This window comes from Rhinolophus sinicus, linkage group LG10, assembly GCF_036562045.2.
Source record: "Rhinolophus sinicus isolate RSC01 linkage group LG10, ASM3656204v1, whole genome shotgun sequence".
Classification (NCBI taxonomy): domain Eukaryota; kingdom Metazoa; phylum Chordata; class Mammalia; order Chiroptera; family Rhinolophidae; genus Rhinolophus; species Rhinolophus sinicus.
Window position 1 is genome coordinate 93,433,835 of NC_133759.1, and position 12,316 is coordinate 93,446,150.

Consider the following 12,316-nt stretch of genomic DNA (forward strand, 5'->3'; position numbering starts at 1 on the left):
CTGGTTTGTGTTTACTAAAGGTTTGCTCGCTTCACTGGTCAGAATATGCCATAGGTAATGAATCATCCTGGGGAAAACACTTTTCTGCTCTGATCTTCAGTTTCCCTGGAAGTTACACGAGTAAATTTGGCTAATCTTGTCCTACAAAAATCTTCCAGCCTTGATATATTGTGGGTTTTTTTCTGATTTTGTATGATTCTTTGATTCTAAACAAGGTTGAATCCATTCAGGTGTACGCATTTTTATGCCAATCGGAATTTAAGGTCTCTTCTGTTTAGTCTCTTAAAACCAAATGGTCTGGAATTTAATATCACAGTTTTATTTTTGTGTATGCATGTATGTACATATGTATGTATTTATTTATTTATTGTTAATATCTTCTTTCTCCTGTGATTTTTGTAGACGTGGAAGAAACCGCCTTCTCCTGGGACTTGGGGAAGGCTGTATTGGACCCCGTGTTGGAGGTTACGAAAATTCTCTCTTTGGTGGTGGCCTGAGGAGATTATCTCAACCCCAATGTTGCCCTGAAATCTGTGTTCAAGATTCAAGAAGATTAGGACTGCTAAGGTATGAACTTGTGATTTTGCTGTTTTGTGAGGCAAATACATTTAAAGATATTTAATCATTTCCATAGCCTTTTCTCCCCTTCATGCCCTTTTCTTCTCTCTCCCTTCTTACTTTTAAATGGTGCCCTTTTCTTTTGCTACCAGCTTGTGGGATGTGGAGGGATAAAGACATAATGGAAAAAACTGAAGGCTGCATTGCCTCCGTGATGAGGTGACCAGGGGACAGTAAGACAAAGCAAGGGAAGGGATTTATGTTGGTATCTCTGACTAAAACAAAAGAGAAATGGAGGTCGGTGCCAATGTGATAAGACTTCAGATTGAGACGTAAGTAAAGAAGTGGTGCTGTGTGACCCACAGTTAATTTCCATTTTCAATGTCCACAGGAAACTTGGGCAAAGCTTTGCATTGTATTTCAAGGTCTTCTGGGGAGCTCTTTTTATATTTCTTTTAGATATATACCCATGCTGGCAGATTCGAAGTTGGAGTCAAGAGGTCCCTTTTTATTTCTGGTTATAATGAGAATTGTGTGTGTGTGTGTGTCATCGTCACACATACATACACACATATGTATTATATATACGTATATATATGTATATACAAATATGTGTGTGTGTGTTTGTGTTATATATACTGGGGGTGCCATAAACATGTATACACATTTTAAGAGATGCTAACACTTTGGTCAACGTTGCTCAGGAAGAAGTGTCTGGACGCTGATGGTAACCACTTTGAGCACCTCTTGTAATTTCAGAAGTCAAATGTGACTTGTATTCAACTTTTGTTATTGGTATGTACTAATACAGCTTTTTCCTTTCTTAAAATATGTATACATTTTTTAGTTCTCTCTCTCTCTCTCTCTCTCTCTCTCTCTGCATATATATAATGCACATACACATGGCGATGTCTAATTACTCTATATATGGAGGGATTGGGGTGAGAGGGACAGATGGAAGGAGGAAAGAGATACCATTAATGGTGTGTTCTGCAGGTGTGCTTCCTGTGAGTCAGGCCTTGTAATAGAAGCTTTAGAAGAAAAAAATCACAAGTACAATTGGTAACATCCATCTGGGACAGGGATTTCTGTTCTGGGAAACGAAAGGAGAGATAAGTAGAAAAGGTTTTCTAAGGCTTTGTAGCAAGGAAGGGTCAGGGGGCAGACTCATTTTCAGACTTGTTAGAATTCAAGTCTCTATGCTCACCTACTTTATAGAACAATAAGATTGCATACATAGCTGGTTAAAAGCACTGGGGCAATGTGGTTTGACTGCCTGAGACCGCATGGTATGTCCAAGAGAAACTCTAGAATGTCTCTGACAATTCCATTGATAACTCCTTTGCTATGATTTTAATTTTCTTAAACACATGCACACACATACACACACACAACTCACAGGCTTTTGGGAACTGGGAGAACAACATAGCTAAGGTGTTGGGTCAGCTTCCTTCTCATGGCACACAGGCCTCCCATATGTCATTATTTGTTCAAGGTCGAGGATCAGAACTGGTGAAAATCAAATTGTAGCACAGGCCTGCTTTCATTTTACCTCTGAATTTCTCATTGCTGGAATAAGTGTGGTGTATACTTTAGGCCGATCACGAATAGATCTTCCTTTGAGGCTAAAGCACATGTTACTTTCTATCTAATTTCTGTAAAATCCTCCAATGCCCATGCAGAAATTATAGTGCTCTGATATTCTCATTGCTCATAGTGCTTTGGAAAGAGTGCTAAGAGACTGGTAAAAATGTGATGGTGGCATTTGAAACAGACTCTTCTCTTCCCTGTATTCAGGGGATTTTTTTTTTTTTAAGTAGATACATTATTTTTCTCTCTTTGAATCAAAGTGCATCTGTAGAGCAGTTTAAGTATAAATACTCTTTATGAATTCATTTTCCGTTAACAAGGTTTCAAAGGTTAAACAGGTAGTTTAACAACCAGAAAGGAAAAAACACGCCATGTACCTTTTTGAGTCCTTCTCCAAGTCCAACAAACATTCTACATAATAGATGTGTACTTGTGGTGCACTTCTCTGCCCACACATGCTTGATCTTTTTGGAAAGGAAAGGTACAAAGCTCTTCTCTGCTTGTCCGAAAAACCTCGAGAAGCTTAGGGATTTGGGTTGAGATTTTGATGACTGAGTTCTTTGCTTTGAGAGTGTTGATCTTTAATTCAGAATGCCTGTGTCAGGACTGTTCGCCCACATGCCAACTACTTGAAACATAAATGCAGCAGAGAAAGTTTGGAAGCACTTGGCCTTGAAAATGTGCCGGGTTTAGAGACCAGTCAAACTTTAGGGGAACATGAAGCTTCCTCTGCTTGTTGACAGAGAGGAGAATGTCTACCTCTAGGGGGTACAGACATGTGCGTATCAGTGCTCACAGACCAGAGCCCGATTTCTAGGAAGGAAGAAAGAAAGGAGGCAATGTTGGTCCGTCCATCTACCATAATGCTTCCTGGCTCCCATGCTCTAGTGCCCTGAGCAGATTTCTCAGGTGTGTTTTCAAGTAAAGACGGCAGAAGTGAGTGGCTGTGGGCTCAGACTTTAGAAAAGGCAAACACGCTTCTTCATGGACATTAAAACAGCCATTTAATTTTTCTCAGCCAATGCTGTTTGAACTGTGGTCCATAAACCAGCAGCAGCAGCATCACCTAAGCTTGATGGCATACAAATCCTCAGGCCCTCCCCAGACTTAGTAAATCAGAACCTCTGGGAGTGAGGTCCAGGAATCTGTTTTTAAATAAGCCCTCCAGATAGATTAGATGCCTTGCTAAAATTGTAAATCCACGGCTAAACCTGTTCCCTGATCTCTGAAAAAGAAGGGCGTTTAAAAAACAACAACAACTCATGTGTAAATACCAGGAAGCTCTAAGAATATTAATAATTGATACATTTAAGGGTGTACAATTTTAGAAGGCAAAGGTTTCTTGTAAATAACCCATAAAGCACAAACAATAGACAGAAAAAAACATTGAATTTCATGAAAATTAAAAGCATCTATTTATTAAAAAAGACACGACTAAGAAAATAGCCTACAGACTGGCAGAAAATATAGCACCTATATCTAACATATATATAAGAAAAGACACTTCATAAAACAAGATATGGAATGGCCAATCAACCTTAGCAATAGTGTTTAACATAATTTGTTGTCAGGGAAATGCAAATTCAAAACACAATGAGAGACCACTACATACCTATCAGAATGGCTAAAATTTAAAGGACCGAAAGTTAAGAGGATACCGAGCAACTGGAACTCTCATACAGCACTGGTAGAAGTGGAAAATGCTCCAAATCATTTGAGAAATGATCCGGTGGTTTCCTTTGAAATCACAGAACCTTCTACCTTAAGATACAGCAATTCCAGTCCTAGGCATCTATATCCAAGAGGATTGGAAACATTTATCCACACGTGTTCATAGGAGCTTATTTATAACAATCCAATGCTGAAAACAACTCAGAAGTCCATCATCAGGAAAATGGGTGAACTCTGATACATTCCTAACATGGAACCCTCGTCAACAATATAAAGAAATGTTCTACGGATAAATGGAACAACATGGATAATCGCAAACACAGTTTGATGAGTAAAGCCAAACATAAAAAAGTATTTTGTGATTTATAGGAAAATATAGAAGAGTCATAACCTATGATGATGGAAAATCAGATCAGTGCTTGCTCTGGAGGAAGATTACCCAGGAAAGATAGTGGAGAAGTTTCTGGGGTAATGGGAGTGTTCTGCCTCTTGATAAGTCACGCACCCATTAAATGGCAAATTCCCTAGTCTATTCACTATATGTAAATTTTGTATGTAAATACATGAAACTTAAGAAAAAAAAGAAACGCTTCCATTTATTGAGTACATTGTCAAAACTGCCATTTTGAATATGTGTCAACTCATTTAAATTCTTGAAAGGACTCTGGGGTTGGCATTATTATACCTAATTTATAGATGCGGAAACTGTTACTGAGAAAACTATGGTAACTTGCTACAAACCATGCTGCTTGGTCACAGAAACTGAATTCAAGAGTAGGCCCATTTATCTCCAAAACATGTCTTAACACATTAATCATGTTTTACCTTTGGCATAAGTACCCGTGCTTCCATTCTAATTCAGGATCAAGTGTGAGGCAGCAATCCCTGGAAGAGGCTTCCGGAATGGCCAGTGAAGGACAGTAATTATTAAATGATGAATTGTATATTTTTCTGGTAACTTCAGGAAAAGTAGATAAAAAATGAATAGCAAGTATTACTACTGGCCTCGGGGATCGTTGAGTTAAAGCACTCAGACACACACAGGTCTGTTTTCTGTGTGATCCTTATTATGAAAACCAGAAACTATAAAACATGTAGACTAGAAAACACTGTATCGTGACTGGCAGAGGCAGTGTCATTTAACCAAGAGCCCCAGAGTGAGACCACACGGGTTCAGTGCAGGCGGCTCCACATTCTGGGTGTATGGCCAAATGGCAAGTCACTGAACTGCTCCCAGCCTCAGCCTCTTCATTTGTAGGATGGAGGTGATTCTCATGCCTGCTTAATATACTTAAAGTGAGGATTGCATAAAACTGTCAAGTGCTAGTATGTACTGGTTCCTTATAATCCCTGTATAAATATTAAGCTGCTATTTTTGGTTTTGGAGATCTTATGAGCGGAGACACTCCTAAGCAAGAGAATGACATGATACTCTGTTTTATGTGGCATCTCTGAGTCACTGTGTATATCTATGCAGTCACTTAACTTCAGCCGAAAGCAAAGTGCTGTCTTTTTCTGAAAACTGTATCACTTTTATTACAAGAATTTGGAGACTCTGAAACAAGTTGCCCTTGTGGCCAAAAAAAAAAAGTGCTTTTAATATGTCAGAAATTGCATTGAGGAAAAACTAGGGAGGGAGGTGGTAGATGAGGGTAAAGGGGATCCAGTACATGGTGATGGGAAGGGAACTGACTCTGGGTGGTGAGCACACAATGTGATATACAGATGCTGTATTACAGAATTGTACACCTGAAATCTGTGTAACTTTGCCAAATTGTCACCCCAATAAACTTTAATTAAAAAAAAAGAAAAACTGTCATTAAATGTAGATGTTAAATTTTATCTGAGTAGAGTGATTGGAAGAGAGCCTGAAACTACTTAGCACATTTAATGGATATCAACAAGGTTAATTATCTTGCGAAGGGACCCTGAGAAGCTAAATCCCTTTATGCACCTCTCCGATTTGTGATACTGTCATATTAGTTTTCAAGAGACTTGGGCATACGTCTTTATTGTAGCTGTGCTTTTTAAAGTCCCAGTTTCCATAGTAAAGTTTAGAAGCCAGAGATACTGCAAATATGTGCACGATAACAGCACTTTTCCTGTGAAGTACAAATGAGTCTATCACCAACCTGCTATATAAGTAGAAAATCTCTCCACCCGTCCAAAAATGTTATTAAAGGGAAACTGCTTTTGAGGATAGTTTTTGTCATTGTTTCTGATTGTCACCACTGACAGCTGTGGGACAGTGGGTGGCTCAGGAGAAGAGGCCTTCAGATACTGTCCCAGGGATGTATGTGTGTTGTACAAATGCGTATTTGCCTCTTTGGGGTCCTTCTCATCGATAGTCTTGTGCCGGTTTTGTGCCAAGTGTTCGTGTTCACGTGGATGGCTTTTGTGCTTGTCTGTTTCCTCCGGTTGTGGAACGGATGGTGTTATATTTTCTTTGCCTCCCAGCACGTCAGCAGAACTGTGGGGCTAACTTGTCAAGTCTTGTGACGGTCCTTGTCTTATGGTTTTCTTCAGCCTTCACTGAGTATCCTCTGAAATTCATCATGCATTGAAATTTCATCTCAGATAATAAATATCTCAGTGTCAAACATGAAAGCATCCGCAGAACCGCTTTCTTTTGAAAGGAAAAGAATCTTGCTGGGAAATCCCAACAAGAGGGTTGCTTTCCACAGCTGGCTTTGTTTGTTTCTTTGTTCAGCCAGTATATACTGAGTGCCTATTCTGAGCTAGGGGTTGTGATAGATTTGCTCCTTGACATTTGTGACACCAATTAACTTTTGGGTTTCAATTTCCTGGTATGTAAAATGGGAGTTTGGAACAGGTAAGCCTTAGGATAGTCTATATTTCAGCAAATAATGTTTCATTTAATTTCAAATAAACTCGCAATTAACGGTGATACTGCAACATTCTGTAGGCATGTTGGACCACTATCTGTAAGTATCCGTTCAAACGTGGAATATGCAGGTCCAAACAGATTGAGCTAAACAAATGGTAACATTTCTGTACAAGACTTCTGGTTCAATTTTAGCACTTACTCTATACCATGAGATGGTAGAATACCATTCAGAAAGTCTTATTTGGCATATAGCCTAATTTTCCCTTCTAAATAGTCTAGAGGTCTATTTTTTTTCCTACCTCTAATGGTGGCTCTTATGAAGTTATCACATTTCACAGATGGGAAACTGAGGAACTGAGAAGTTAAGTAACGGTGTTAAGACTACCATGGTAGAATAAGAAACTTCAGTTTGGTGGTTGGGCCCTTAAAATGCATGTAAAAAGCTGGACTCTAGTCACAGAATTTTCTGTCCTGTGCTAATGCATACCTGCTAGAGGACACCTGCTTCAGTGTTCCTTGACCCTGCTTCTGAATGTGGTAGCACCCTTTTTGTCCTTATCTTTTGTTTCTAACTCGAACAGCTACCATTTTAAGCATAGTCTCCTTTTGACAGTTACTGAAGAAAAGATTTGTTTCTCCCCTTGAGCATTGTTTTGCAGTCTGCTTGTTTACTTGGGTTGAATTTTACCCAAGGCCTTTGAAAAAAAAAAAATCTGACTTGCTATTGTGTTCAAAAATGTTGTACAGATTTAGTTCTTATTTGCCAGGTTAAAGCATGCACACACACACACACACACACACACACACACACACACACACAGTCACTACTACCGACGATGACAGTGACAAAATGGCCATTTTAAATTCTCCTGCAATTTGACATATGCTGTTTTCAGAATTAGGCAAGTATAATATAGGTTACAAATCTGTGTACTGCAAATTATGTCTACAAATGATCTCCTCAGGAAGATTTACTCTTTAACTTGCTTATTATTCTCCTCTACTTTGCTACTAAACCTACCTCCACTTTGCCATTTCTTTTTTGTGACACTTTTTCAAATATTCAGACCAGCATTTTCCTCATCTCCAAAATATAATTCCTTCCTTGAGAGATTATGAATCTTATATATGTATTAGAATTTTGAGAAAGTTTAACAAGCTACCGGACTTGAACCATTAGACTTCAGAAGCCAAGAAGCACTGCTTTAACATTTTACCACATACGGAATGTCTGAAGAGCTGTTTCTATTGTTTGAACTTTACACACACACACACACACACACACACACACACACACCACTGTTAATGTCCCTGGAGATTTTTCAGGTTTTAAAACAATCTCTTAAGAGACCATTTTTAAAATATTTTAAACTCCTGAAAGCTGGATTTGGTGGCGTAGCTCTCCTGATTGTGTTTTCTGACAGGTGTTATCTTATCTACAGATAGCATTTTGATGTTATTATTGTTTATCTAACAAAGAATATAGAAAAGTCTGGTGAAAATTTTATTTATAATTAAAATTGATCAAAGCTCCCTTCCCAAGAAACAGAAATATAACGCATTTGTTGCGGTCACTAATTTTCTGACGTCTTTCTTCAGTCACAATACATTCTATCATTTTCTGTAATGAAACCAGGGAATTTCTTTGGAGAGAAAGATAACTACCTGTAATACACGTGGTCAGTATACACTTTCAGGGTGTGCTTGGATCCACTTAAGTCCATCCACGGGTTAAAAGTTAGGAACCTTTTCTGTAGAGATGTAGATAACATTGTGACCCTTATTTTAAGTAAGTTTGTGACTCTAGGCTTATTCTCTCTTTAGAAGATAAAATACACACATAAAATAGGAAGACAGTTCAAGGTTCCATATACGCAGGTATGTGACTTATACGAGCAATCATAATCATAGAGAATAACCAAAAATAACTGTTGGTATTTAATGATATCCAAGGCATTTATATCAGAGATTTTACATGGAGCTATGGGATTGAACTCAAGCAAATGTTTCTACTTCCTTCTATATAGTTAATGGTTGAACCCCACAGGGTGAGAAGAATGGGAGGGATAGCAACAGTAGATAATAGATAATAGTAGATAATATTTCAAAATATCTTTAGAAGATATATAAAGGAAATATAATCTTTTGATATATAAAACATAGCCCAGTAAAAACATCAGAGAAAACCATTCAGTTGAGGCTCTAAAACTGGGAAAATTCTGGGCGTAAAGAAGGAACAAAAAGAAAGGACTAATTGAAAGTCTACCTGTGGTGTGAGTGGTGGTTTTTCCTTTTCTCCATTGCTTCTCATTAACAGAGCTGATAAGAGCATCCATCTCCCCCAACCCTTACCCAGCAAAAAGCTGAAAGGCTCTTTTCTGAAGACACTGAGTGAATTTCCCAAGGGAAGAATTAGAACTCTCAATTAATGTATGTCCAAGTAAGGTCCTTCCCTTATGTTCCAGGGCATCCCAAGCCTGAGATTAGTTTTCTCCTTGTCCATCCTTGAGGCCAACCAGCCAGTGTCCCAGCTCCATCACACCCACAGAGCCCCTAGCCAGGCAGTCATCATACTCATCAGTGGAAACTAGGGGTAAGACAGACCTGAATGTAAGAGTGTTATATATTGTATACATTTAAGTTCTCTCAATTCACCTACATATGATTAACAAGAACATTGAGCAAAATGATTTAAGTATCTGTCATTTTACTCAATATGTTCTAGACAAACAGTAAAATGGGAGACATAAATTGGCTAATTTAGTAGATCTCAGTTCCTTCTTGCTTTTCTTAGTGTGACCACCTCACTGTATTGAATGGAACTTGACTATTTGAAGATGTTTGGTATGACAATAGATTAAAAAAATACATAAAGTAATTCATATGGTGTTCTATTTGATTTGTGCCCTAGAGGAAGATCTTTGTGATGTATTTATTGTGAAATACTGAACACTTTTCTACTAATATTTTAAAGGTGATTTTCAACATTTTCATGAATTTTGCCTCAGATGTGGATGGTTCCATATCCTAACCCTTATGTAAGATAACACTATAAAACACCAGAATAAATCTTACCTACAATAAAAGAGTTACCTCGCTCTCCCCATTCATTTTTATAATTAACTTTCCTGAGATAACAGATTTTAAGTGCATAGTTTGAATTTTGACCAATGTATACACTGCCACAATCAAAATACAAGACATTACTAGTAAGTACAGTAAATCTGGATGTTTTTCTTCTCTGTCTGAGGCAAACAGTCTTCTGTCTCTTTTGCTAGTTTCTATATGTGGTCTTATAGGGTATATTGTATTGTCTCTGGCTTCTTTCATTCAGCATATTGGTTTTGAGATTCATCCATGTCCTTGTGTCTATTTAGTAGATTATTCACTATTATTTCTCACCAGGATCATTGTATAACTATGTCATAATTTTTCATTCTTCTTTTGGTGGACATCTGGACCACCAGATATTCCAAACTGGGAATGTTAAAAATCATGTTATTGTGAACGCTTGTCAACAAATCTTTGTGTGGACATAAAGTTTAATTTCTTTGGGTTAAAAATTGAGGAGTGGAATTGTTGTGTCATAGGATAGGTGTATATTTACTTTTATAAGGAATAATGCACTGATTCTCCAATGTTGTTCTCTCTCACTTTATCCTCTCACAAGTGCATAGAGGTCCAATTGTTCTGCCTGCCTGCAAACAATTGTATTGTTCACCTTGTTAATATTAATCATTCTAATTGATGTGAAGTGGCATCTCTTGTTTTGATTTACATTTCCCGGTTGACTAATGTTAAGCACTTTTGCTTGTGCTTATTGGTCATTTGTGTATCTTTTGAAAATAGTCCAAGTCTTTTGTCCAATTTTTATTGGGTTATCTTTTAAATTACTGAGTTGTAGGAGCTCTTTAAATATTCTGGATATAAGTTCTGTGTTATTTTAATATATATTACAGATAAGCTCTTCAAGTCAGTTACTTGATTTTTCATTTTCTTAATGGTGTCTTCTAAAAGAAAGGAGTTTTTTAATTTTGATGAAGTCAACTTTATTCACATTTTCATTTTATGATCTATACTTTTGTGTCCTACTTAAGAAGTCTTTGCCTGACTCAAAATCACAAAATATTCTCCTAAATTTTATTTAGATATTTTATAGCTCTAGCTTTTACATTTAGGACTGTGAAATTTATTTTTGCATTTAAAGCTTTTCTAGTTTCAAATGCAACACAATTGCTTACAGGTTCATTAAAAGTTTGGCTAATTTTCCCTAGTCTAAGCAAAGGCCATCCTTCTCTGGCAGACTTTTTGCTCTGCCTGCCCCACCTCCAACTTTACAACTTCCCTCAAGTATGAAATCATCCTCAAGTTTATTCTTTCAGATTTCTTTGAACCTACAGCTCTTGAATGTGTTTTTAAAAATTTTTGTTAAATTTATTGTGTGGGTGACATTGGTTAGTAAAATTACATAGGTTTCAAGTGTACAGTTCTGGAATACACCATCTGTATATCAATATTGTGTGTTTACCACCCAGTCAGTCTTCCTTCCATCACTGTGTATTTGACCCTCTTTATACTCTTCTGCTACCCTCCGTCTGCTCCTCACTCTCTGGTAACCACTGAACTGTTGTCTGTGTCTATGAGTTTTTGTTTGTCTTGTTCATTTGTTGCTTTTAGTTTTATATCCCACATATGAGTGAAATCATGTGGTTCTGACTTTTTCTGCCTGACTTGCTTCGCTTAGCATGATAATCTCAAGATCCATCCATGTTATCGCAAATGGTAGTATTTCATCTTTTCTTACCGCCAAGTAATATTCCACTGTATACGTACCATATCTTCTTTATCGAAGGACACATCAGTTGTTTCCATGTCTGAGCCACTGTAAATAATGCTGCAGTAAATAATGCTGCAGTGAACATAGGGGTACATATATCTTTACAGATAAATGTTTTCAGATTTTGGGGGTAGATACCTAGGAGAGGGATTGCTGGGTCATATAGTAAATCTATTTTTAATTTTTTGAGGAACCTCCATTTCATCTTCCATAGTGGCTGTACCAAAGGAACTCTTATACACTGCCGGTGGGAATGTAAATCAATGTCTTTTTTTTTTTTAAAGGTCTATATTAGTTTTATCTGGCTGGTTCTTATAGTTTTAGCAGGAGTGACATTTGTTCATATTCTTCTACATCCTTACCATAAATAAACTTTCATTCCCCCATTCTTAAATAAAAAAATGATAATCAGACTTATGAAGAAAACCAGGTGCATAGGAGAGAAAAAAAATAATCATGAAAGAAAGGCAAATACTACCAATAAATTTTGTGTAACCATTGCAAAAATAGATAATGTGAGAGAGGAGTGTATTTAAAACCCTCTTATTAGTATTCTTTTATTTTTATTTTTTTTATTGGGGAACAGTGTGTTTCTCCAGGGCCCATCAGCTCCAAGTCGTTGTCCTTCAATCTAATTGTGGAGGTCACAGCTCACTGACCCATGTGGGAATTGAACCGGCAACCCCGTTGTTCAGAGCTCATGCTCTAACCAACTGAGCCATCTGACCACCCCCCTCTTATTAGTATTCTTGATAATAGTAAAAAAGGTAATCCATCCATCAGCGCCATGCTTTAACCAACTGAGCTAACCA

The 12,316-nt window shown here is 37.4% G+C and overlaps 1 protein-coding gene across 2 annotated transcripts in view; it reads left to right on the plus strand.

The window, feature by feature from the left end:
• The window catches only part of SGCD (sarcoglycan delta), an 827,683-nt gene that overhangs the window by 317,600 nt on the left and 497,767 nt on the right, over window positions 1-12,316 (plus strand). For both annotated transcript variants that reach the window (XM_074313830.1, XM_074313831.1), the window contains one exon: window positions 403-567. The gene's annotated coding sequence lies outside the window, so the exon portion shown is untranslated. The remainder of the gene's footprint in view (window positions 1-402; window positions 568-12,316) is intronic.